General features: G+C 46.3%; 1 protein-coding gene across 4 annotated transcripts in view; it reads left to right on the top strand.

Moving 5' to 3' along the window:
* Fry (FRY microtubule binding protein) overlaps positions 1-24,931 on the top strand; it is a 394,509-nt gene that overhangs the window by 55,957 nt on the left and 313,621 nt on the right. The gene's annotated exons all lie outside the window — the stretch shown is intronic.

Below are 24,931 nucleotides of genomic sequence, written 5' to 3'. Positions count from 1 at the left end.
TCTTGTCTCTGTGGGCCCCTCTGCATTCACTGGTGGCCAGTCCCCAGCCCTCCTCCTTACGCCGCCTCAGAGGCTCCTGTGTGGTTTTCCTGGTTTTGGACCCCCCTCTTCCTGTTGCTAGGCAGCTGGACCAGATTCCATAAATTGTAGATTTCGTAACTGACAATGGGAAGGAGAGACTTGCAGAGCTCCTTGTAGCACGCGGCCTGGAGGATGGAGCGTGGAGAGAGAGGCAGTGGGTGGGCTTTTCGGGAATGCAGATGTCGGTTTAGAGACTGATCAGTTAGGAGAATTCGAAAACAAAGCCGTTAAACACCTCGTTCCCTAATTTTCTTTTCGTATATTTTAACAAACCCATGAGCAAGCCCATTCTCCTCCATGGATGTTTATTTCTTAAAGTTTTATTTTTCCCTCATTATAAAAGAAATTCCTGGTCATGACCAAAGGAAAGAAAAAGATAAAAAGAATTGTAAGAGAGAAATCACGTGTAATTCTGCTTTATATGGAGGCAAATTAACATGCGCGCCTTTCCCTCACCCTCATTTTTACTAGCTCTTTGAGAATTTCATAGAATATATGTTTTCAAAAGGACTTACTCGCTCTTATTTCCTGTGTATAGGTGTTGTGTCTGCATGTAAGTATGTGCACTATGTGTGCAGTGCTCGTAGAGGCCAGAAGAGGGCGCCAGACCTCTGGAGCTGCAGTTCAGATGGTAGTGAGATGCCATGTGGGTCCTGGGAACTGAACCTGGCTCTTTTGGAAGAACAGCCAGTGCTCTTAACATCTGAGCCACCTCCCCAGCCCTGCCTACAATGTTTTTTTTTTCTTTTGCTTCTGTGGTGTGTGTGTGTGTGTGTGTGTGTGTGTGTGTGTGTGTTTATTTAGTTATAGTTTACATACTTTTGTCCTGTGTTTTAGAACTTTTGCTGGATTTCAGTGAGCTCTTTGACACTTCCAGTTAGTTTGACTCCTACATAGGAGGTCTACAGTCAGTCTAATCTGTGTCCAAAGCAGCCTGGAGCCTCGTTCCTCAGCCTCCCGTGGGAATTACAGGGGTGGGGGTGGTGTGTGTGGGTGTGTGACCACACCCAGCTATTCAACTTTTTAACGATAAATTAAGTTTAATAATAGTGTGTTTCCCTTAAACACTCTGCTGTTATCAATCACCTGTGGCTTCTCGTGGAAATTTCTCACAGAATAAGCATAGAATTCCAGAGCTTTCCCTCCTAAGCCCCAGCATTTACCCCACATGCCACGGGATCCAGTTCTGTGTTTGGGCATAATTAGCATCCAGGCTGGTTGTGAGCTGTGGAAGCCACGGGTTTGCTTTCTTTGATGCGTTCCTCTTTAGATACATTAGTGGTCTCCCACAACATACATTTCCAAATGGCTATGATGCAGACAGTTATGACTGGAAAGATATGAACAGAACACCAGAGGGCGCTAGAGGAACGCTGTTGTCTGTATTTGCTGTACCCTGAAGAGGGCCTTTATAAAGTGTTCATATAGATACATATATATATGTATGTTGCATGTATGCAGCAACAACTAATGAAAAAAAAAAGAGTCCATGAATTTGAAAAGGGGCAAGGAGTGGTATATGGGAAGATTTGGAAGGAGGACAAGGAAGGGGAAATGATAGAACCATATAATCTCAAAAAATAAAAGTATTTAAAGCAGTATTTCTTTAACTATGTGCTGCCTTGTCTTGAACAGGTTTATTTGATACAGCTTTATAACCTGACTACCTTCTCCAGCCTCTGGGATTTGGGTTTTAGCAAAGACTTGGATGTGAAAGACTCAAGCTTGGATCTTAAGCATCATTTTAGGGAGTTAGAGCAGATTGAAACCAAATAAACCACAAATTTAGCCAGTCTTGAACATTTAATTTCTCATTATGATCCATGTAAATAAATATCATCAGGTGATTTGTATCATAAGCTGTAGTAATAAATCCATTTAAATAGCAACACAGATTTTTTTTTTTAACATTAGTACAAAGCTTAAAATCTGGACTCAATGCTGATAGAGGAAGCTTTCTTGTTGCAAATGTGATCTTAAAACCTCAAAACAAGCCAGGACGTGGTGGTACATGCCTTTAATCCTAGCACTTGGGAGGCAGAGCTAGGTGGATCTCTGTGAGTTTGAGACCAGCCTAGTCTACAGAGCAAGATCCAGGACAGGCACCAAAACTACACTGAGAAACCCTGTCTGAAAAAAACAAACAAACAAACAAAAAAACCCCTCAAAACAAAAGCTTCATAAAATGAACTGAGACTACAGAAATGGCTTCTGTAACTCGAGTTCCAGGAGATCTGACGCCCTCTTCTGAAATCTGTAGGTACTGCACACATGTGGTACATGGACACACGTGACAGAAACCATAAACATAAAATAAATAAATCTAAAGAAGAAAAAGAAAATGAACTGAACTAAAACTTCTGTGTCTCCTCCCTCCTCCTCCTCTCCCCTGTTGGCTCCTCCCACCAGCCCTCCAGTTGTGACAGACCACAGGAGCATCAGTCTGAATGTGGGGTAGCCATCTGATTCCCTGACTTGGGTCCCTCCTCTGGCTTATATGGATCCACTACTCGTTTTACCCCTAAATCCTTGAACGTAGCTGACAGAGTCTGTTAATGCTACTGATTAAATTATATTCAGATAACTCCGCCCAACATGTGCAAGGTCATCCCAATATGTATTGGACTAACTGGTCCAAATCTTTTCAGTTGTTAGGATATGCTAAGAAAAGAGTCTACATACAGTAAGAGGTTTTTGTTCGTTTGTTTTTTTCCAGTGTGTCTTCCTACTTTTAAATTATTTTCACGGTTCCCCCAGTTTCATGAGGTAATGCTGCTGGAATTAATCTTGGAACAGCTTAAGATTAAGTAATTAATTGTAAGAAGAGTTGGTAATGATCACTAACTGGTCCCCACTTCCATGGTGGCATCAGCTGACAGTGGGTGGTCCAGTCCTATGAAGGAGAGAAGAGGAAGCTCCTTCATTTATAGGATTTGGGTAATTAGGTTAAAAGGAGTGGCTTGCGGAGATCTGAGGTGGGCCACCGTTGTCTAAGAGGCTTTCTATGACACTCGGGTACCAGTGGGTTGATATCTCTGCTTTCCTGATGGGCTGTTCCTGGTCCAGAGCAGTAGATGGTCCTTATACCTCCGTTCATTCACATGTACTGAGATGTGACATGCCAGGCCACGGAGCATCATTGGTGACAAAGGAGATATCACCTGCCTTGTGGGAATCAAGAGCACAGCTCCAGGTAATTCCTATAAACATGAGAGGAGAGCACATAGGAGGAGAAATGAGCCAGACTGAGCGAGTTTGGAGCACTGTGTCCTGGGAGCGGTGCCCGGAGAGGAACAGGTCACAGAGGACTGAGGATGTGGAAGACAGCAAGAGCGGCATCCATAGACACTCACGATCCACTGCACCCATGGAAGGCACGGGAAGACACTGCGCTGTGCTTCAGTGAGTGTCTTCCCGTGAAGAGCACAGAGCTGGGACTGAACACCAGTGCTGGAGCAGAGGATCCATGCCTCTGGGTACCTGAGGGGGAAAAGTTTGCACCTTAACGATAAGAGCTATGGGAGCCACTAGAGGATTTTAAAGAGCAGAATATTAGTATCATATTTATGCCCATGTAGGAAGAATGGTATGAAAACTGTAAAACAAGGATGTAAAAAGATCAGCAGGCTCACCATACAGTTGTCCAGTTGAGAGCTGTGGGTCGCCCATGAGGGAAAACCTCGGTAAGATTTTTATACTCGTCAACCAGGTCTGCTTAGTTGTTGACACTGAACTGTTCCCACCAGAAGCCAGGCTCTGCTCTGTGGGAATGAGCTCATTCTGGAGCTTGTATTCAGATAGAAAGAGACAAAATACAGTTTTCAAAACTAACAGAGCAATAGGAGCAGGATTCTTTGAAATAGCCAACAGGTAGATGTGACCCAGATGTCCGCGGCCGGTTACGTGGGTAAACAACATGTGGTGTGATGAGACTGTGGAATAGTCCTCCTTAAAAAGGAGAAATTGTAAGGCGTGCCAAACCTAGGTCAATCTTGAGGGAGTTGTGGAAAGTGAAATGATCCCGTCATCAATGACTAAAAACTGTGACGTCACTTATGGGGTTCTTCTGAGTCGTTAGTGGGGGCTTAAGGAGGTGAGAAGTGGAGGGGTGTGGCGGGGGCTAGAGGGGGGCAAGATGGGAGAATGGCTGTCCAATAATGCTAAACCCAACTCTGGAAAGGGAAGGATCTGATGTACAAGGGCTTGTTATAGATAATTGCAAGACAAAAAGAGCTGGTCTTAGACAAATTCCCTCAGCTACTAGCAGCAGAAATGTGAGACACTAGAATTCTGCATGCTGGGCCAGAGTGAAGAGGGCTAGTTTTTTTTTTTTTTGGGGGGGGGTGTTTTTTTAATATTTATTTATTATGTATACAGTGTTCTGCCTGCATGTACGCCTGCCCTCCAGAAGAGGGCACCAGATCTCATTACAGATGGTTGTGAGCCACCATGTGGTTGCTGGGAATTAAACTCAAGACCTCTGGAAGAGCAGCCAGTGCTCTTAACTGCTGAGCCATCCCTCCAGCCCCAAGGGTGTTAGTTTTTAAAGATTAATTTTAATTATGTATGTGTGGAAGAAGGGTTGTCTGAGTGCAATGCCCACAGAGGCCAGAGAGAGGGTCCGATCTCCTGGAGCTGGAGTTAGAGGCAGTCAGTTGGGAGCTGCCTAATGTGGGTGCTGGGGACCCAGCTCAGGTCCTCTGCAAGAGCAGCCAGTGCTCTCAACAGATGAGCTGTCCCTCCAGCCCCAAGGGTGTTTCTCATGGTGAAATTTTTGGGGAAGGAGGCATAGATCACGGGCAGTGGAGTTCTAGGGGTCACGGGTAAGGGGTGGATGGGTTACGGAAAGCAGGAGCTTCGTAATGGAGGGGGGTTCCTAAAACGAGATTACTGCTGTCATTGCTTCTGGACTAGGTGTGGCTGGGAGCAGGTCCTTTGGGGTCATTGCAGGAATCAAGATGAGGTTCGACATTTACCCACAGATACAGAGTGGTCTACAGAGTGAGTTCTAGGACAGCCAGGATACACAGAGAAACCCTGTCTTGAAAAACAAACAAAACAAATGAAAGCCCTCTGGAGGTGGGCGGTGGGGACGCCTGTGAAAGAGAGTGACTGTGTTTGTTTTCCCTGGCCCAGCACTGGAGAAGTGGTTCTGCAGTGTACGTGGAGAGAGAGAGAGAGAGAGAGAGAGAGAGAGAGAGAGAGAGAGAGAGAGAACTGCCCTTCCAGAGGATCCAAGTTCAGTTCCCAGCACCTGGGTGGGTGTACTTCCATCTCCAGTAACTCCAGGTCCAGGACAAGATGCCCTCTTCTGGCCTCCATGGACACTGCATTCACATGTGCACAGGCACACACATGCACACACACACATGCACACACACACATGCACACACACACACACACACACACACAAAGTCTTTATAATAGAGTGTTTTAAGTGGTAAAAATCTGTTATGTATTTTAAATTTAAAAATAAATAACTGAAAAATAGTCTCATTTCTTCTCTTATCCAAAGCTGAAGTAAAATAAATGCAAAAAAAAGAGGGACAAATGACTGTTTCGAGTAGATGTTTTTGTAGGAGGAAAATTAATACAGACTGTGGTAAATTTTATGAGCCAGGTATTTTGGCACATACTTGTAATTTAAAAAAAAAAAAAAAAAGCTGAGGCAGGAGGATCATGAGTTTGAGGCCAGCATGACAATAATAATATTCACCATATGATACATGTAGAGCAATATCATGAGTGAGGCCAGAATTGGTTGCAGAGCCAGACGGGCCATGGAAAGAACTGATTTTATTTCCATCGCAGTGGGCAGTGACAGTTTTCTAAGCACAGTAGCGATAAGATCGGATTTCTGGACCGGAAGATCTCAGTAGAGTAAGAGGCTGGGCAGGGGTGGGGGAAGGGCAGGCCAGAGGCTGTCCACAGCGGCCAGGGTTAGAGGATGGCGAGGTGTGCTGAGATGTGTTCTGTGTGGGGACATGAGCTGCCTGCAGGGGCCTCCGGGGCCCCACTGGGTAGGGACGGAACTGTGTGCACAATGCCTGGGTTTCCAGAGGAACCCTGGCTGGTACGGCCCTGCTGGCTTAGCTGTGTTTACACTTCAAGGCCTGGGTTCCATTGCCTGTCAGGGAGGCGCCGCAGGAAACAGGTACGAAAACATTAGCGCACTGGCTTCCGATGCTTCAGAAGGACTTGGGATGGACACAGCATCGCTTACTAAAACTTCAGGGAAAATGCTTTGTCGCTTTCCTCTCCTGTCTGAAAACGGGGCCAAATGGATCCGACCTTACAGTGGTGCGTTAGGAGACCAGATGGATCCGATCTTACAGTGGTGCATTAGGAGGCCAGAGGGATCCGATCTTACAGTGGTGCATTAGGAGGCCAGAGGGATCCGATCTTACAGTGGTGCATTAGGAGACAGATGGATCCGACCTTACAGTACTGCTCTAGGAGACCTAATGGATCCGATTTTACAGTGGCGCACTAGGAGACAGATGGATCCAATTTTACAGTGCTGCACTAGGAGACCAGAGGGATCCGATCTTACAGTGGCGCACTAGGAGACAGATGGATCCAATCTTACAGTGCTGCACTAGGAGACCAGAGGGATCCGATCTTACAGTGGCGCACTAGGAGACAGATGGATCCAATCTTACAGTGGTGCACTCGGAGACCTAGGATGACTGGTGCCCTTCCCTCTGGGAGACCCTGTCTCAAGTCTCAAGACAGGAAAGTGTGAGTGAGCAGGTACAAAGTGCCTGAAGGATCAGTCGGAATGATCTCACCAGATACCCAGTGTCTGTGTTTGACACTGAGAAGAAGCAACCGAGGATTAGGAGATGCTGCACACTCCCAACTGCCCGATCCCCGGTCAACACAAACAGATAAGCCCCCTGGCAATAATGGGGAACACAAAGACAACCCACAAATAACAAAGGTGCATCAGTCTAAAAATATTCAAGATCAGTGAGGAACAAGTCTTGCTGAACCCAGGCAGTGGTGGCGCACGCCTTTAATCCCAGCACTTGGGAGGCAGAGGCAGGTGGATCTCTGTGAGTTTGAGGCCAGCCTGGTCTACAGAGTGAGTTCCAGGACAGCCAGGGCTACACAGAGAAACCCTGTCTTGAAAAACAAAAACAAAAAAGAAACAAAGTCTTACGGAAAGCCCTAACCAAGGTGCCCATAAAAGGAGATTGATGCTGTATTCTTGGATCAGAATCAATCTTTACCACAATGATTTTAAAGCTCCAGCCAGTCTCCAGAGGCTCTGTGCTGGTGAGTGAGTGTCGAGTTTTATAAGCTGCACCTAAAATTCTTACAAAAAGCACCAAAAACACAGAACAAAATGTCAATCAAAAAATTCTGTAGAGCATGTTCAAAGACCTGTAATGAGGAATATTACTGTCTCGGGTATCAAAAATGTATTTTTAAAAAGATCTTATTTATTTTATGTAGAGGAGTTTCAATTTCAAGCATGTGTGTGGACCACATGTGTGCAAAGCCCAAGGAAGCCAGGAGAGGGCGCCAGATCCCCTGGAACTGGAGTTACAAATGGTTGTGAGCTGCCCAGTGGGTGCTGAGAGCTGGACTCTGGCCCTCTGCAAGAAAATCCAGTGCTCTTCTTAGCTGAGCCGCTGAGCCATCTCTCCAGCTCTATCAAATATACTTCAAATCTATCCTGTTTTTTTCGTTTGTTTTTAATGCAGACATAGAAACAAAGACCAGTCAATCAAAGAGTATGGGGTATATGCATGTGCCTGGCATGTGTTCTCAGTGTCACAGATGAAGACTGGAGATGACTTATGTTCAGTTATGGTGCAGGGACATTTGGTTTTCTATATTGGGGACTATAGGTGTTATAGTGAACATATATGTACATACATGTTTAGTGGGAGAGAGACCACAAATGCCTAACTCTTTCAACTTTTCGAACTGTAGAAAAATCATCCACTAGGGTAATGTGGAATTCACAAATCACACAGGGTTGTGGAGGAAACAGAATGTAAAGGAAACCCAGTGGCTCAGGGAGGCCCCACAAATGAACAACCCACAGAGCACCCCAATTGGGAGACTGGAGGAAATCTCAGGAATCCGGAGTAACCCCAGCCTGCTAATAAAGCCTCAGTCCAAGGCAAGCAGAGCCCACAGGGGAGGTCATGGCCCTGAAGGGACCGGGCATGAGCCCCAGGCCACTGTGTCCAAGCTGCAGCCCTTCCTCTGAGCATCAGGATTGGCATCCTCACCCCACTTAGTGTGAGGATTTGAAGACGATGCCATTTGCTTGCTCGTCCCAGTGACTGAGTATCCCCTGTAGTCTGTTCCAGATGCTTGAGATATGCCACCGTATGAAGCAGACAAAGATCCCCATTCTCCTGCATCACCAGTGCTACCGCCAAGGGGGAAATTGGTAAAGAATTCAGTTAAGAAGCGTCTTCTTTACTCCAGCCCCCACCCAGGCATGTTAGAGCCCAAAGACTCTGCGCCTCCGCATCTCGCTCCATGGCTTTGCTCGCACATGGACGCTTGAGTGGCAGGTGAGTCTAGGAATCCTTGGCGCTTGCACATGCAAAGCTCTGTCTAGTTGCTTGCAGTTGACCTGGCTTCATTCCAAAGCCAGACCAGACCTCTGCAGCGTAGGGGAGGTTATGGCATCTCTCGGAGGCAGTGGTAGAAAGGGAACGTCTGAGCAGCTCTTACAGAGAAGCATTTGCCACGTCGTTCTTTGGCCCAGCCATACCTGTTTCTTATACTAAGCCACCGGTGGCTGCAGTCACAGTGACTTTAGTAGCAGCTGGTGGTTTTGTGATTTTTTTTTTTCACACCTGGCTGTTTGGGAGCTGTTCATTTGAGTTCTGCGATATCTAGTTATGACCAAATCCTAGCTGGGTGTGGTAACGCACACGTTTAATCGAAGCACTCAGGAGGCAGAGGCAGGTGCATCTTTGTGAGTTTGAAGCTAGCCTGTTCTGCACAGTACATTCCAGGACAGTCGGGGCTACACAGAGAGACTCTGTCTCAAAAAAACAAAACTTTCGAGTCCTTTGATAAATAAAGACATACTGTTTTCTTTATTGCTACTAAAAAAGAGGCAGGCAGGATGCGGGGTGGTGTTGATTTGAGAATCTCTCAGTCTTTTTCACTTCTTCAGAAAAACTTAAACATTATAGAAGCAACAACAACATCCTTTTTTCTTTTCTTTCTTTCTTTTTTTTTTTTTTTTGGCCATGGTTCACACAGCGATTTGCACTAGTGATTTATGAGAAGTTGTCTTGCTGTTTAATGATGGATACACTTTTCTGGTGATTGGCATGTTGAGATATTGGAGTTCATGCTAGCCAGTTTGATGTCACCTTGACACAAGCTGAAGTCCTCAGAGGAGGGATCCTCAATTAAGAAAATGTCTCCTTGAGATCTGGCTGTAGGCAAGCCTGAAAGGCATTCTCTTAATTAGTGGTTGATGGGGGAGGGCCCAGCCCACTGTGGGTGGTGCCGTCCCTGGGCTGGTGGTCCTGGGTTCTATAAGAAAGCAGGCTGAGCAAGGCATGGGGAACAAGCCAGTGAGCAGCACCCCGCCATGGTCTCTGCATCAGCTCCTGCTTCCGGTTCCTGTCCTGACTTCCCTCAGTGATGGACTACTACATGGGAGTGTAAGCTGAAATAAATCCTTTCTCCCCGAGCTGCTTTGTAATGGTGTTTCGTCACAGCAATGGTGACCTGGTTAGAGTTCCTTCGGTTGCTTGGATACCAGCTTCTCATGCCATTGCTGACTTGGTTGGCTTGGTTTCAAGTGTGTTCACAGCAGTCCACACGTAATCATGGCTGGCCACCAGTGTGGCTGCCTCCTTTGTTCCTGATGTCACATTTTCCCTCAGTTGAACATTAGCATTTGGCATTTTTTATTTTTTTTTTATTGTTGTTTTAAAGAGCCAGCTCTGGGGCTGGAGAGAGAACTCAGCAGTTAAGAGCACGTATTGTTCTTGCAGAGGACCCAAGTTCAGTTCCCAGCACCCTCACTGAGTGGTTCATAACTGTCTGTAACTCCAGCTCCAGGGGATCTGGCACCTTGTTCTGGACTCTATGGGAAACACACACACACACACACACACACACACACACACACACACACACACACACACTCACACACTCCTAATTAAAGAGCAAGCTCCTAAACTCATCATCCCCACCAGCTCCGCTCAGCTTCTCTGAGTCCTATGCTTCTTAGTTTATTTTGCCCTTTAAATCTTTCCTGTTACCTTTGGATGTCCTATCTCTTTACAATCCTAAAGCCTCTCTTTAATTCACTTAGTTTACTTCTGAAATCTAAGATTTTTCATTTATTTATCTATTTTTGCATGTTCATTGTTAGGACCACAGATTTCACACTTTTTGCTACGCAGAATCTGGAGGCAAAGAAATCCGAAGTTTCACAGCTTGCTATTTGCAGAACCCCACCCCACCCCCAAAACGAAAGTTTCAAGTGGCTTTCCAACCTCCTCTTTCCCACGCCACCTGCTTTCTCGACCCCAAACCACAGGAACATGAGGTGAAGGGGACCACGTTCTGGTGGGATGTGGCCCGTCTCTGCCATTCTGCCTGGGAGACCCTCTCTGCTGGCCAAGACATAGGTAGCCAGCAAAACACTTTCGCATACATCTCTCTCTTTTCTTCCTCCGAGACAGAGGTTAGTTGGTGTTGACACAAGAGGAATAAATCAAATGTGTTGAGTCAGGTAGGGTTCAGGGCACCTGCCTTAAAGGAGCCGCAGCACTTCAAAGCCAGGGCGCCCGGTAAAGTGGAGGTCCCGTGCCATCCTTTGGCTCACTGGGGGTCACAGGTGACCACACGCCTCACTGGGCACCACGGTTCCGCCAAGTCTCTCTGCACTTTTCCCGGGACGAACTACACTGGGAAAAGAGAGTCACTTGTGTCTGTTTTCAGAGCAGGGCCCGAGAGAGAGCTTGCCATTGGTGCAAATGTGAGCTTCCGGGGTGGCTTCATCAGCCCCCCTGCAGCTTCCTGGGTCCTGTCCTGGGAAAGGGTGTGGTGGGGCCAGCTGGAAACACAGCAGGCAGGGATGTGCAAGTGAGGTTAACATTAGATACTCCTGGAAGCCGGTGACCTCTTAAATCCTGGAATTATACTAAGATGGGAGTGTTTACATCTATATATAAATGTACACGGGGGCACATAGACAAACATGTACGTATGCCTGTATATATGCATGCATATATATGTATATCCATATGTGTACATAGCATTACACACACACACACACACACACACACACACACACACACACACACTCCCTACTGTAAGAAAAGCTGGGAATTCAAAAGAACCTTATAGAACTCCTTCATGTTACGTGAGGAATTTTTTTTTAATAATTTATTTATTTTTATATCATGTGCATTGATGTTTTGCCTGCATGTAAGTCTGTGTGAGGGCGTCAGATCACCTGGAACTGGAGTTACAGGCAGTTGTTAGCTGCCATGTGGGTGCTGGGAACTCAACCCAGGTCCTCTGGAAGAGCAGCCAGTGCTCTTAACCACTGAGCCATCTCTCCAGCCCCACGAGGAATGTTTTTATTCTTTTCCTTACATGTCGTCTTAGTTAGGGTTTTTTATTGCTGTGAAGAGACACCATGGCCATGGCAACTCTTATCCAGAAAACATTTAATGAAGGTGTTGGCTTACAGTTTCAGAGGTTCAGTCCATTGTCATCATGGTGGGGAGCATGGCAGCGTGCAGGCAGACGTGGTGCTGACCACATCTTGACCAGAAGGCAGCAGGAAGCTGACTGACTGTCATACAGAGTGAAGCTTGAGAAAAGAGACCTCACAGCCTGCCCCCACAGTGACACACTTCCTCCAACAAGGCCACGCCTCCTAACAGTGCCACTCCCGTTGGGGGCCTTTTTCTCTCAGACCACCACATGTCTGGCTTTCTGCAGCTCACAGAACACAGGAAGGCTGACACTAATTACATTTTCACATACTTTCTTATGCTCAGTTATTTGTGAACCTGCGATGGGCACGCCACAGTGCACATGGGGAAGTCAGGGGACAACTTGAGGAAGTCGGTCCTCACCTTCCGACGACCTGTAGGTTCCAGGATGGACCTCATCCGATAGTCAGCAACACACTGACATCTCACCAGTGCTGTTTATTCAAATTTTATTTTTAACGATCCTTTTCTGGTCTGTCTGTCTCTCTGTCTCTGTCTCTCTCTATCTCTGTCCCTCCCCCCTCCCTTCCTGGAGTTACCTGTAAAGTTCCCTGCAAGTCTTTGTTTATGGCGATGCCTCCGTGCCACGCCCTGGATCCAGGGACTTTCACCAGAATCCTTTTGCCCACCCCACACCCACTTCCTGTGTATCGATGCTGTCGCCAACCCTTGAATGATGAAGACAGAACCCTGGAGAGGCTGAGGTGCTCACTCGCTACCACACGGCTAACAGCACCAAAACCGCTCCTCCAATTTCAGGTTCCCTGGTCCTCACCTGCCTGTCAGTCTAACGCAGCCTCCTGCCGGAGGGTAGAGTCCTCAAGGTCTAGGGCACTGCCATGTTCGTCTTCGTATTGTGTGTCTATTGACGCCGGTCTCCTGGAAGACTCTATGCGTTGCTGCTTATAAATTGGCAATTTTTTTTTTAAATTTTATCAGTGTTGCCTAAGCATTCTTGGAGAGGTCAGATAAAGCAATGGTTTTCTGACCCACCCTGTATTATGAGCTTCTGTTCTGGGCTTATTCCCTTCCGTCCGATATCAAATTTGAAAGAAGAGGAAATATGAAATGGCCTCAGCTTATCAATGCCCCAGGTCAGGCTAGCTGAACTCGCTGGAGGTTATCTCATTTAATCTAACTCGGAGGCCTGCAGCTGGCCTGCTGTGGGATTCCTACCCCTGGGCGGAGTCCACCTCACTGGGCTGATTTCCAGGGCTCAGGGAAGGAGACCCTGTTACTTTAGACTCGAAAGTCTAAATATGGGACAACATTGTTAACAAGATGTCTTATGTAGCAAACGAAAGCCTGGACTGTTTGGTTCTTCCTTCTAATTATATCATGAGTTGGTTGGTTACAAATTAGAAAACTTATCTGGTAATGGTAGGGCACCCCTTTAATCCCAGCACTCGGGAGGCAGAGGCAGGAGGATCTCTGTGATTCGAGGTCAGCCTGGTCCACAGAGCAAGTTTCAGGACAGCCAGGGCTCCACAGAGAAACCCTGTCTTCAAAAACAAAAATCAAAACAAAACAAACAAGCAAAAAACAAATTAGAAAACTTTGTAGCAGAAACAAATCCATCCCCAGAAAGTTTTTAAAGGAAACTGTACAGTTTTCCTCCTGAAACCTTGGTGCTTCTTACCGTTTGATTTGAATGTTTTATGGTTTTTAAATTTTAGGGTTTATAGCTGTTTAGGAGCTACGTGAGTTGCCCATAATTTGAAGTCAGCGCTCTGAGATATTTATTGTCTGTAGACAGAGTGACACAGGTCACACTTGAGAGCCGTGGACTGGGGCTTTGCGGGCGACATTCAGGGCCGAGCTCAGTCCTCTTGGCACAGGTTATATTATCCATTTTATTCCACTGTGGCCTTCCTCACCGAACTCACCACAGCACGTACGTGATGGACAGACGTTTGATCTCTTCCTTCTGGCTGCTTTTCTAGATCAAGGTTCTCCACGGCTGTCCTCTGTGTAACAGGCCGGCTGCCTTGCTCTTACCGGGTCACACTCCTTCATCCCTGACGCTGTGAATTCCCCACCCTTGGGAACCCCGCCTCTTCCTCACCCTGCTTCTCAGCCCTGACCGACCCAGGAAGAACCGAGTGCTACACTGAGAAGCGTGGAACCACGGCCCTGTCAGCCCTCTGTGGGTGGCCTGTTCCTGCCTCTGCAGGCTCCAGACTCCTGGGGAGGTCACAGGGCGGAAGTGGGGTGCAGGGGGTGGGGTGGGGGTGTAGCCAGCACGCAGTGGCAGTCAGCAAAGCGTGGATGGCCACAGGCATCCCATCCTACCTGCTGCCCCTTCCTCCTGCTGCTGAAGGTCCATCCTCTCCTTTGCTTTCCCCTTGGCGTGGGCTGTTGTCCTTGTCCAAAGCTGCTGTCGTTATCCAGGGCCTAGAAATGTCCACTTCCTGTTGTTTTTCCTCTTTTATTTTTCCTCTGAAGTAGGAATTTAAAAAAAAAAACAAAAAACTCTTTGAACTCATTTTGAAACATGACCAAAGCTGTTGTCGGAATTCACCTCAGAGCCTTTTGTGAATCAAGCTCAGCCTTGGGGGATGGGGGATGGTTAGAGTGAAGTGTCCCGGCTTCTCCTCGCTGGTCAGCCTTTGACCTACATGCTTCAGTTGGTTTTGAACTCTTTACCAGCTGTCTGTCTTCTGAGGATGCCAGCTAGCTAGGTACTTACGTTTAAGTCTATGAAGACAGCTCCTAAAGCCTCATCCTGTTTCTAGGCTTTTCCAGGACTCTGAAGACACTGCTCGCTTGTGCCTCCCTTTATTCCCTGTACATGCACCTCTGGTCAGAGGGATGTGCCTCCAGCAAACATGTACTGAGCACCTACTGAGTACCAGGAGCTGTGCCAGGCTCTAGGGGCACAAGAGCCAGTAAGAAATCCCAGCAAGGGACAGTGACAAGCAGATGACTTTAAAATGTACAGGAAAACAGTCTCAGGACACAGGTCTGGACAGTGTGAGGTAGGGCCGCAGCCGAGTCAGAGGAGGCAGCCAGAAATGCTTCTCCATGGGAGCTGGGAAGGGGGGGGGGAGGGGGGGCAACAAGGAAGGTGGAGGGCTGGGAACGAGGGAGTGAGCTGGACTCCAGGAAGAGGTGGGGTGGGAAGTCAGAGGGCAGCGCAGATGGGAACATGTGAGGGTCTGCACCTGCAGCCCGGTTCATCACTGTGAAGAAATGAATGTGAGAAGCAAAGGGGCCCAGAGGAAGTGCTTGGCTCCCCCCAAGCTGAGGGTCGGAGCTGGCCCTGCAGAATGGGGAGCCATTCTTCTCTAGTAGCACAGGCTTGCCCTTGCCTTTCAGGGACTGCCGTTTCACACTGGCATTGGGCAAGGACGTGCCCGAGAGAGAGGCAGAGCAGTGCAAAAACTGCTGGCCAATCCAGGCAGAGGCTAAAGGAGCCTTGTGCTGGGAGGAGGGTGCCCGGATAGAGGATGTTATGAATTCTAAGAGTGGTTATCACTGGCATTTGGCTGTGGATATATAGAGTGGGCGTGGGAGGGGGTGTCGGGTGATTTCCCAAATAAAAAAACACAGGGGACCAAGAAAATGCCAGCAACTCAGAGGTCCTGAAGATTCCGGTTCTGGGTAGGTTAAATCTGGGGGCCCAGAGTGCCCAGGTGCCCTGCTGGGTAGCTGTATACGAGAGCATGTGTCTTAGGCACTAACATGGACTTGAGAATTATGTGTATTAAAATTTTGAGAATGATAAAGGTCATCTAAGTTTAGCCATTAACTAATTAATAATACCTATTTAAAAATCCAAGGTTATGTAAACATAGACAAAAGTAGATACAGCTATGGTGAGTGTGTGTGTGTGTGTATGTGTTGACCTCAACTCTGCTAATGAGTAACATAAAATATTGTATGAAAACTTGCATCAGGAGAGGTATTTGTGGAGCTAGAAAGATGGCTCAGAGGTTAACAGTACTGACTGTCCCTCCAGAGATCCTGAGGTCAGTTCCCAGCACTCATGTTGGGCAGCTCACAACCATCTGTAACTCCAGATCCGGGGCATTTGATGCCCTCTTCTGGCCTCTGTGGGCACTGCATTCACATGCATGCACTACACAGACACATTCCCAATGTATAATTAAAAATAATAAAAGTAATTTTTTATTTTATTTTATTTTTTAGAAAATAAAGTGTTTATGTGAGTCATGGTGACTCATGCCTGTAATCCCAGTACTTGAGAGGTTGAGGCAGGGGGATTGCTATGGGTTTGAAGCCAAAGTGGGCCTAAATAATGAGCCCAGCACAGCCTAGGCTACAAAATGATATCGTGTTGGGGTGGGGAGTAATTGTAAAATATGTGGACAAACCCAGCATAAACCAAAAGCCATACAACACTTGCTCTTATAAAAAGAGAAAATGACAGCCTTGGGTCCACGTCAAGATGGGTTTGTTTGTTTGTTTGTTTGTTTTTTTATGTGTGTGGATGTTTTGTCTGCATGTGTGTGTACGCATCACGTGTGTGCAGGGCCTATGGAGGCCGGAAGAAAGCTTGAATCCTCTGAAACTGGAATGATGGATGGTTATGAGCAGCCACGTCGGGGCCGGGGCCTGAACCCGGGTCCTCTGCAAGAGCAGTCCATGCTGTTTAGTGCTGAGCCGTCTCTCCAGGCTAAGGAAGACGTTTGACAATGACGAGCTATGAAGGGAAGATGAATAGCAGTCCTAAGTACCCAGAACCCTCCTGCATCTTCCCGTATTGATGACGTCACATTGACCCCCCCAGAAGCTCTAACGCCTGGGTCAAGTGTGCTCGACCCACCACGCTTGTTGGCGTCTACTCAGGTTGAAATTGCAGCATCCTTTTTCTTTTAAATGTGCACAGCCAGTAGGGCTGTTTTAAAGTGTTTGTTTGTTTTTGTTTGTTTTCGAGACAGGGTTTCTCTTAAAGTGTTTGTTCATTTTCATTTTGTGTGTGTGGCTTGGTTTTGGTTTTTGGTTTTTCAAGACAGGATTTCTCTGTGTAACAACTCAGGCTGTCGAACTCACAGACATCCACCTGTCTCTGCCTCCCAAGTGCTGAGATTAAAGGTGTGCACCACCACCGTGCAGCTATTTTAAAGTTGTAAAGTAGAAATTAAATCACAGACATTTTTCAGGGACGAGAAGCTTCCTGTGCCCCTCTACATATTATGGGATGTGTTGTCTTCCAAACGGGGTAAGGAACTTTTGTATTAGCTATGGCTGACATAGAATGCAGAGAAAAATTAAAACTATTTAATGAATTATATTTCTCATCTGCTTCTCCTGAAATGGGTAAACATTTCTGTGACTCGGTTAAAATGCTTGGAAGGATTCCTCTTAATTAGTTGGTTAACTTCTTTATTTTTTGCGTTGCTGATGGCCACACAGCTAGGGCCTCACGCGTGCTGGACAAGTGCTGTACCGTTGAGCCGCATCCCAGTCCCTGCAGAATAAACATTCGGAGCATTTGACAAATAGGGTATTTCAGTTTCCTTTAAAAATGCATTATGAAGCTCAGTTTGACTCTTTCAAAGGCATTTGTGAAGATTTATTTTTAATTATGTGATTTGTGTGTGAGTGCCTATGTGGGGATGTGTGTGTGTGAGTGTGTATGTGGGGATGTGTGTATGAGTGTGTATGTGGGGATGTGTGTGTGAGTGTGGGGGGGGGAAATGTGTGTGTGTGTGTGTGTGTGTATGTGTGTGTGAGTGCAGGTGTCTACAGAGGATAGAACAGAGCAGTGCATCAGATCTCCTAGAGATGGAGTTACAGGGTGCTGGGAATTGAACACAGGTCCTCTGGATGAGGAGTATGTGCCCTTAACCACTGAGCCTTATTTCCAGCCCACTAGATTTCCCAAAGTTCTTCAATTTTTAAGAATTTCCAATTGTCCCACTACTATACCTTTCTGAAGAATTATCTCTCAATTTAGAAAGGGCCGCTAACTAATAGTAAACAAAAGCCTGACGAAAACATGTAAAAACTCCAGTCCAGGTATTTTGAGAAGGATTGTGGTGGAAAACTGGGAAACCACAAGGTAGTTTTTAGGAAATGACGCATCAGCCTCTGTGTCCTTGCAAAGGCTGAAATAAAGCCACAAGCATTCATCGGTGGAAAAAAACTGACCTCCCTAATGGGATAACATTTCCTAGGGGTGGTGTAAGAGTTGATCCTTTGTGGACAAACTTGTTCAACAACCAGAAAAATACAGGTTTGTGTCGAGCAGACTGATTACTGACTTAATGAGAATGTTGTTGATTTTTAGGCGTCTGCCAGCTCTGAGGACGATTGGTAGAAAAACATACATTGTATCGTGACTTCATGTGCCTGCTTGCAACAGTGGATTCAGGGGAGTGAGGAGAAACGTCCTTATCCTCCGGTGTAAATTACAAAGCCAGCTCTCTGGGTTGTGTGGGACTCCTGAGCCCCATCTGAATTCTGTGAGGTCATTGTCCTAAATCCACCTGACCAGGGGTGAGGGTGGTTGGTTATGCATTAAGTGACCTGTAGGGACTGGGGACCCAAAGAACAGAATGCAAGAATTTAAGGCACACCTTAAAGCCTATGGTTAGCTCCCCCAGCAGTGTTCAAGTGGCTACTGGGAAAATGAAGCCGTTTGCAAATGTTGGGTTGCAGACGCACTAAAGCAGTAGTTCTCAACCTGTGGGTCGTGACCCCCCCCCCCCCCCCGGAGTCGCTTATCAGATATTGACATTATGACTCATAACAGTAGCAAAGTTACAGTTATGAAGTAGCAATGAAATAATGTTATGGCTGGGGGAGGTCACCACACATGAGGAACTGTATGAAAGGGTGGCAGCGTCAGGGAGGCTGAGAAGCGCTGAGCTGAAGGGTAGTGGGGATTCCTACACAAGAGGAGAGAACGTCTTGTGTTCATCTGCACTGGGGAAATGCTCAGGCAAAGTTACACAGGCTTGGTTTGGGACTGCTCGAGTCTAGAGATCTTTTTTTGACTGGCTTCAGTTGGCAGAGTTTTCTGTATATTTTTCACACAGGCATGTGTCTGAGACCAGGACATTCATAGTCACACTGTTATTTAAGAATGATGAATTGGCTGGACATAGCTGTGCCTTACTTTCTTTCTTTGTTTTTTTTTTTTTTTTTTTTTTTTTTTTTTTTTTTTTTAGACAGAGTTTCTCTATGTAGTTTTGGAGCCTGTCCTGGATCTCACTCTGTAGACCGGACTGACCTCAGACTCACAGAGATCCACCTGCCTCTGCCTCCCGAGTGCTGGGATTAAAGGTGTGTGACACCAGAGGGGTCGCCTTTAATAGCAGCACTTGTGAACGCAGAGGCAGGTGGATCTCTGAGTTTGAGGCCAGCCTGGTCTACGTAGCAAGCTCCAGGTCACCAGCTAAGGTTATATTGCAAGACCGTGTCTCAAACAAAACAAAACATACCACAGCAAAAATAATGGTGAATTAAGCACTGGCTGGAGACCTTTGGTGAAACCTCTCTCTGTGGCTGTTAGAAAAAGCAGACGAAACTTGAACAAGTACACTGTTTGGAGGCTTTGGCTCCACATAATGTTTAAAAACATCTTAATGATAATATTTACCAAGCAGTCCATTTTAGCATAAGAATCTAGGTGACGGGTTTCTCTTTTAAATGGGAGAATAGGTTAGCTCTGGGTGTGCTCCTGTATTCCCTGTACTTAGGAGGAAGAGACACCCTGGACCTGCCTAGGTTACATAGTGAAATCCTATCTTTAAATAGGCAAGTGAATAATGAACAGAGAGAGATGAAGTCAAGAGGAGATAAATGTACAGGCCGCCATTTCTTCAGTCATGATTCCCAGGTCTTGAGATCCATTGTCCCTTTGGGGGAAAGACATCTACCCCAGTTTTCATAGTGTCTTCCATAGCCATTTGACTCCCCCTCCTAAATTAGAATAATTAACATCTAATTTAATTTTTATTAATATTTTATTCATTCTGTGGTGCTGGAGGGGTCAAGCCCAGGGCCTCAAGCATACCAGGTAAACACTCCACCCCGGAGATCCGCCTCACTCCCTTCTCTCCGTGGTGTTGACCCCCACACATCTCCTCTCTCAGGGACTCATCTCATCTCTCAGGGACTGATGCCAGCACCAGCGGCTCCTCCCAGCCCCCTGAGACACTTCACAGAGTGGCAGCGCCTCCTGGGCTGAGGACTGGCCCTGGGGTCGGAGTTGGGCAGGTAACAGAAAGCCAGGCAAAGTGTGGTGGGAAACCAGAGATGTCAAACGGTCAACAGTGCTCGCCTCTGTTGGTAAGACTGTGAGATGTCTTTCCCCTGCTTCCTTTTCCTTCCTTGACTTCGCTGTGATTTCCAGATATTCTGATAAACCAAAACATGTGTTTCGGGGTTGGGGATTTAGCTCAGTGGTAGAGCGCTTGCCTAGCAAGCACAAGGCCCTGGGTTCAGTCGTCAGCTCCTAAAAAAACAAAACAAACAAACAAAAACAAAACATGTGTTTCTTTTAAAATCAAAAGAATGAATGTTAAGACGGCTAGATTATCTTAAATATGGATGTTTTCAGTCTAGTACCATAAAAGTATCACTTTTCTCTGACATTGTGGTCCAACTATGATTAGCAGTACAAGATATAATGGGGTGCAAAGCATTTTGACTAGGGTACAAGAGCCAGCAATATCTCTGCTTCTAGAGTTGCTGTAGGTTCTCATCTCAATTATTCATTGTAAATTTCTAATATGTATTTATAGTTTTGTTTTAAAAGAGTGGAAAAATACTGTTTTTTGGTTTTTTTGGTTTTTTTTTTTTTCCCGAAACAGGGTTTCTCTGTGTAGCTTTGCACCTATCCTGGAACTCACTTGGTAGCCCAGGCTGGCCTCGAACTCACAGAGATCCGCCTGACTCTGCCTCCTGAGTGCTGGGATTAAAGGTGTGAGCCACCACTGCCCAGCTTGGTTTAGTTTACATGGTTTGGTACTAATCTTTCCTGGCTTCGAGGATATGATGTAAAATAAATTCTATATTTTGTCTAGAAAAAGGAAAAGGAACAGATGGGTAGGTGGACTTACCTGAGATAAGGGTTCTGAGAGAACTGAAGGTGAATGTTCATTAAGGCCCTCCTTCTCGGAAGGAGGGTTGCCAGTTTTGATCAAGTTGCTTGATGCTGGGATTCAGGAATAGGCAGAGGAATGGACCACATACCACCATCTTGCACAATGCATGGCCTGTTCAGACTCCAACATGGCATTTAATTCTGGACAGAGGCAAAAATAAAATGATGGTGCTTTTTCCTTTTCTTTCTTTTTTATTTTGTTTGCTTGTTGTTTCCAGATTGGGCTTCTCTATATAGCTCTGGCTGTCCTGGATCTCGCTCTGTAGACCAGGCTGGCCTCGAACTCACAGAGATCCACCTGCCTCTGCCTCTTGAGTGCTGGGATTAAAGGTGTGCGCCACCGCCGCCTGGCCAGATGGTTCTCTTTTCATCACTTGAAAGGCAGCAAGGAATTCCCTTTTCTGCAGGGTCGTCTTGAAGTTTCCCAGTTTCCCAGTGCTTCTTCAGCTCCCTCTAGTTGAACAGAAGGGGGACCTAGTGGATGCTCTGTGTGCAGCGATTAGGAACCAGGGAAAGAGGAGAGAGAAGCAAACAGAGAGTCTAGAAGCCATTGGAAACCCAAGTGTAAAAGGGAGGAAATGATATGTTTTAGACTTTGACATTAAAGGAAGGCTTGCCTGCCATTAATAACAATTTCTCATGTGGGTGTGTGGTCTCTTTCACTGTCTCCTCTGGCTGGGCTGCATCCGCAGGTTTTCTATCCGTGTCCTTCCATCAGGCTGGGGAGGCTCCTTTGTTGAGTATCCTGATTATGAACACCAACCTCCAATCAGATAAAAATGTATAAAGTAACGAGAAAGGTACCATTTAAGCTGCCAGACACAACCACCTAGCACTTGAGTGTGTCTATGCTGTTATTACACGTTTTATATGCTGGTGACACCTCTCATCTAAACGTTCCAACCATCACTTACTCGACTCCAGCAAGGCATTGATGGAGAAATGAACTGGCTTCCATGCTCGGGATCATAACACCAAGACACCGGATCCTTTAATGACTTGGGTCTACTAAACAAGGATCTGTGTATCCATCTAGAGCCGAAATGTAGAAGTTTACATTTTTTAAGTCTGAATAAAAATGATTTAAAAATACAGAAAATTAACCCAAATGGGGATAATAGGAAAGATGTCTCCTGAAGCATTAATGAGTTGTCTGCTAAAGTTCAGGATTGACAGGTTCCCCTTGTAAGGAGATAGGTGCTGAAGTTTGGGTCAGCCCATAAATGCATAAGGGATGCAAAGCTTTAATAAAACTATGGTCGTGCCGTATGAAGAGACATGGAGCGTTTGCGTCAGCCTTCGACTCTCCGGCCTGGCCAGCGCACCTTCATCGGCACATCAGAGGCGTCCTGGCCCATGTGGAAATGCATTTTTAAGCAGAAAAGGAGCAAGCAGGGGTGGCAGGTCAAGGAGCCGGGAATCACGACCCCTGTGCCGACAGTCGGGGAGGGCAGAAAGTCGAAATCTTCAGTGACAGTCACTCTGATGACGGACCCTGATGCCCCAGCCAGCTCGGTGACAGTTGTCCCTCACCACTCTGGTTTGGGAAACCACCTTTCCCCGGACTGAAAACTTCACTGGAACAAAAATATCTCAAAATCTTTAGTTGCTTTGGGAGTGCACATCTCAGTTCCAACTACTCAGTAGAAAAATAGACACAAACTATCGGTCTTTTCCTGGCCAGGTCCATGTGAGTGGATCAGGGGTAAATTAAGGTTTGTTTATGTTATGCCTAATTTTTAAAAGGATCTCTGCAACCTCCCCTGCTTAAAAAAAAAAGTATCCCCTTAGACCTTTCCTTAACTTGAGAAAAGGCCAGACAGTTCCTGCCGTTTGGCTGAAACTTGCAAAATTGAATGAGGGGGGGAAATGCAGGTGCGAATAAGTTGGGCTGCATGTCAGTAAGAACTGGTTCTGGGGTCGTTTCTAAAGGGTCTCTGTGCATGGCATTAGAAACCTGAGTGAGAGTGAGCCTTGGCGGACTACCTTCAGGTTCTCAGATAAACGAAGACGGCCCAAGAGAAGGGTTACTGACTGGACCAATTGTTTTTATTGTCTTTTTATATTTCTTTAAGAATTACCAATTTGTTCTAAGAGACCAGAGGCAGCTTTTTAGAATGGAATAATTTTAAAAGTAGTTGTTTTCTACATGTCCAAATGCTGCTGCTGCTTAAAATATATATTATAGGGGCTGAAGAGGTGTCTTGGTGGGTAAGAACACTTGCTGCTCTTCCAGAGGACACAAATTGGGCTCCCAGCACCTGTATAGGTACCTCACATCTACCTGTAACGGCAGCTTCAGGGCATCCGGCACCCTCTTTTGGCTTCTGTGGGCACCCATACACATAACATACACACAGAGAGACATATAAATAAAGCATTTAATATAAATGTAATTTTATGCAGACATATAAAGTGTTTAATATATATTTAATATATATACATATATTAAACATGGAGTCACATGATTGTTTTTCTGCCAGCCCCTCTCTTCTCTGGAATCACTCAGTACCACATTTTGCCAGTGTCTGTATTTTGCTTAATGAAAGGCCCCATTGTGTTTGTGGGATTACCTACCATATGGTTATCCCTCGGGAAATTAGCTCCCAAACCCAAAGCTGCTTGGGTCCCTTATAAAAAAATAGCATAGTATTTAGATTAGTCTCCACACACCCGTCCATAGGCTTTACACCATCTGCAGGTGCTCTGTGCCACCTCATGCGGCCAAGTGCTGTGTCCATAACAGTCCTGTATTTGGGAAGCAATGGCAGGAATGTGTTATTCATATACGTATTCTGTGCTGATGCGATCACAAAATATTTTTGTGTGTAAGCACGTGGTGTGTGCACATGTTTCTGTGTCTGTGGTATGTGCACATGTGTGTGCAAGTGTGCACTCCCGTGTGTGAATTTAGAGGCCAGAGGAAAACATCATGTGTCCTGCTCCTTTCTTTCATTCTGTGTGTCTGCCCCCCAACCCCCATGTCTCACTAGCATCTCCTCTCTGCCTCGATTATCTCCTCCTACTTCCTCTCTCTGGCTGGGAGTCCCGCCTATACCTCCTGCCTAGCTATTGGCCGTTCAGCTTTTTATTACACCAATCACAGCAAATACACCTTCGAATAGTGTACTAAGATCCCACAACGTATGTGGGCTTGTGCTGTTATGTGCATATTAGTACAGGTACCCATGAAGGCCATAGGCACTGGATCCCTTGAAATTGGAGTTACGGTGGTTATGAGTCATCTGACATGGGCACTGGGGACCGAACCCAGGACCTCTGCAAGAGCAGCAAGCACTCTGAACCTCTGAACCACTGAGCCATCTCTCCAACCCCGTCGTCATTACATTTTTAGGAACTGAGAAAAGACATCTTTGGCCATGATCACAACATGGATAATACCCTGGACAAATTGTCTCTGTGCTGGTCCCGAGAGGTGGCTGGTGATGTTTGTAGAAAGAAGTCGGGGGAGACATGTGACTAGGTGATTTTTCATTATTCTCGTATTCACTGTTCTCTCTGTTTAAAAAATTCAACGAAGAGCTAACAAATGAGGAATATTCGCAGATGCGCGTTAGCACCGGGGTGGCAAAGCGTCTGTGGGGACTGACCTAGAGGGAGGTGAGAGCATCTGTGGGGACTGACCTAGAGGGAGGTGAGAGTGTCTGTGGGGACTGACCTAGAGGGAGGTGAGAGCATCTGTGGGGACTGACCTAGAGGGAGGTGAGAGCATCTGTGGGGACTGACCTAGAGGGAGGTGAGAGCGTCTGTGGGGACTGACCTAGAGGGAGGTGAGAAAGGAGGTTACGGTTGTGGAGTATCATTTTCAGTAGTTAGAGCTTTTCCACACAGAGCCAAATAACTCAGGAATGTTACTTAAAAGCTGCCAGAACTCACCAGGAATTCATGACTGCAGGCCCAGGAAGTGTCGTCTATGTGCCGTCTAAGCCGGGAAGAGGACACTGCTCGAAGGAATGGCCGAGACATTTAATACACAAAATACACAGCGTCTTCATGGATAGGAATTATGATCATTCAAAAG

This window comes from Peromyscus maniculatus, chromosome 23 (assembly GCF_049852395.1).
Source record: "Peromyscus maniculatus bairdii isolate BWxNUB_F1_BW_parent chromosome 23, HU_Pman_BW_mat_3.1, whole genome shotgun sequence".
NCBI lineage: Eukaryota > Metazoa > Chordata > Mammalia > Rodentia > Cricetidae > Peromyscus > Peromyscus maniculatus.
The sequence above is the reverse complement of the archived record's forward strand: the minus strand, read 5'-3'. Positions and strand labels throughout refer to the sequence as shown.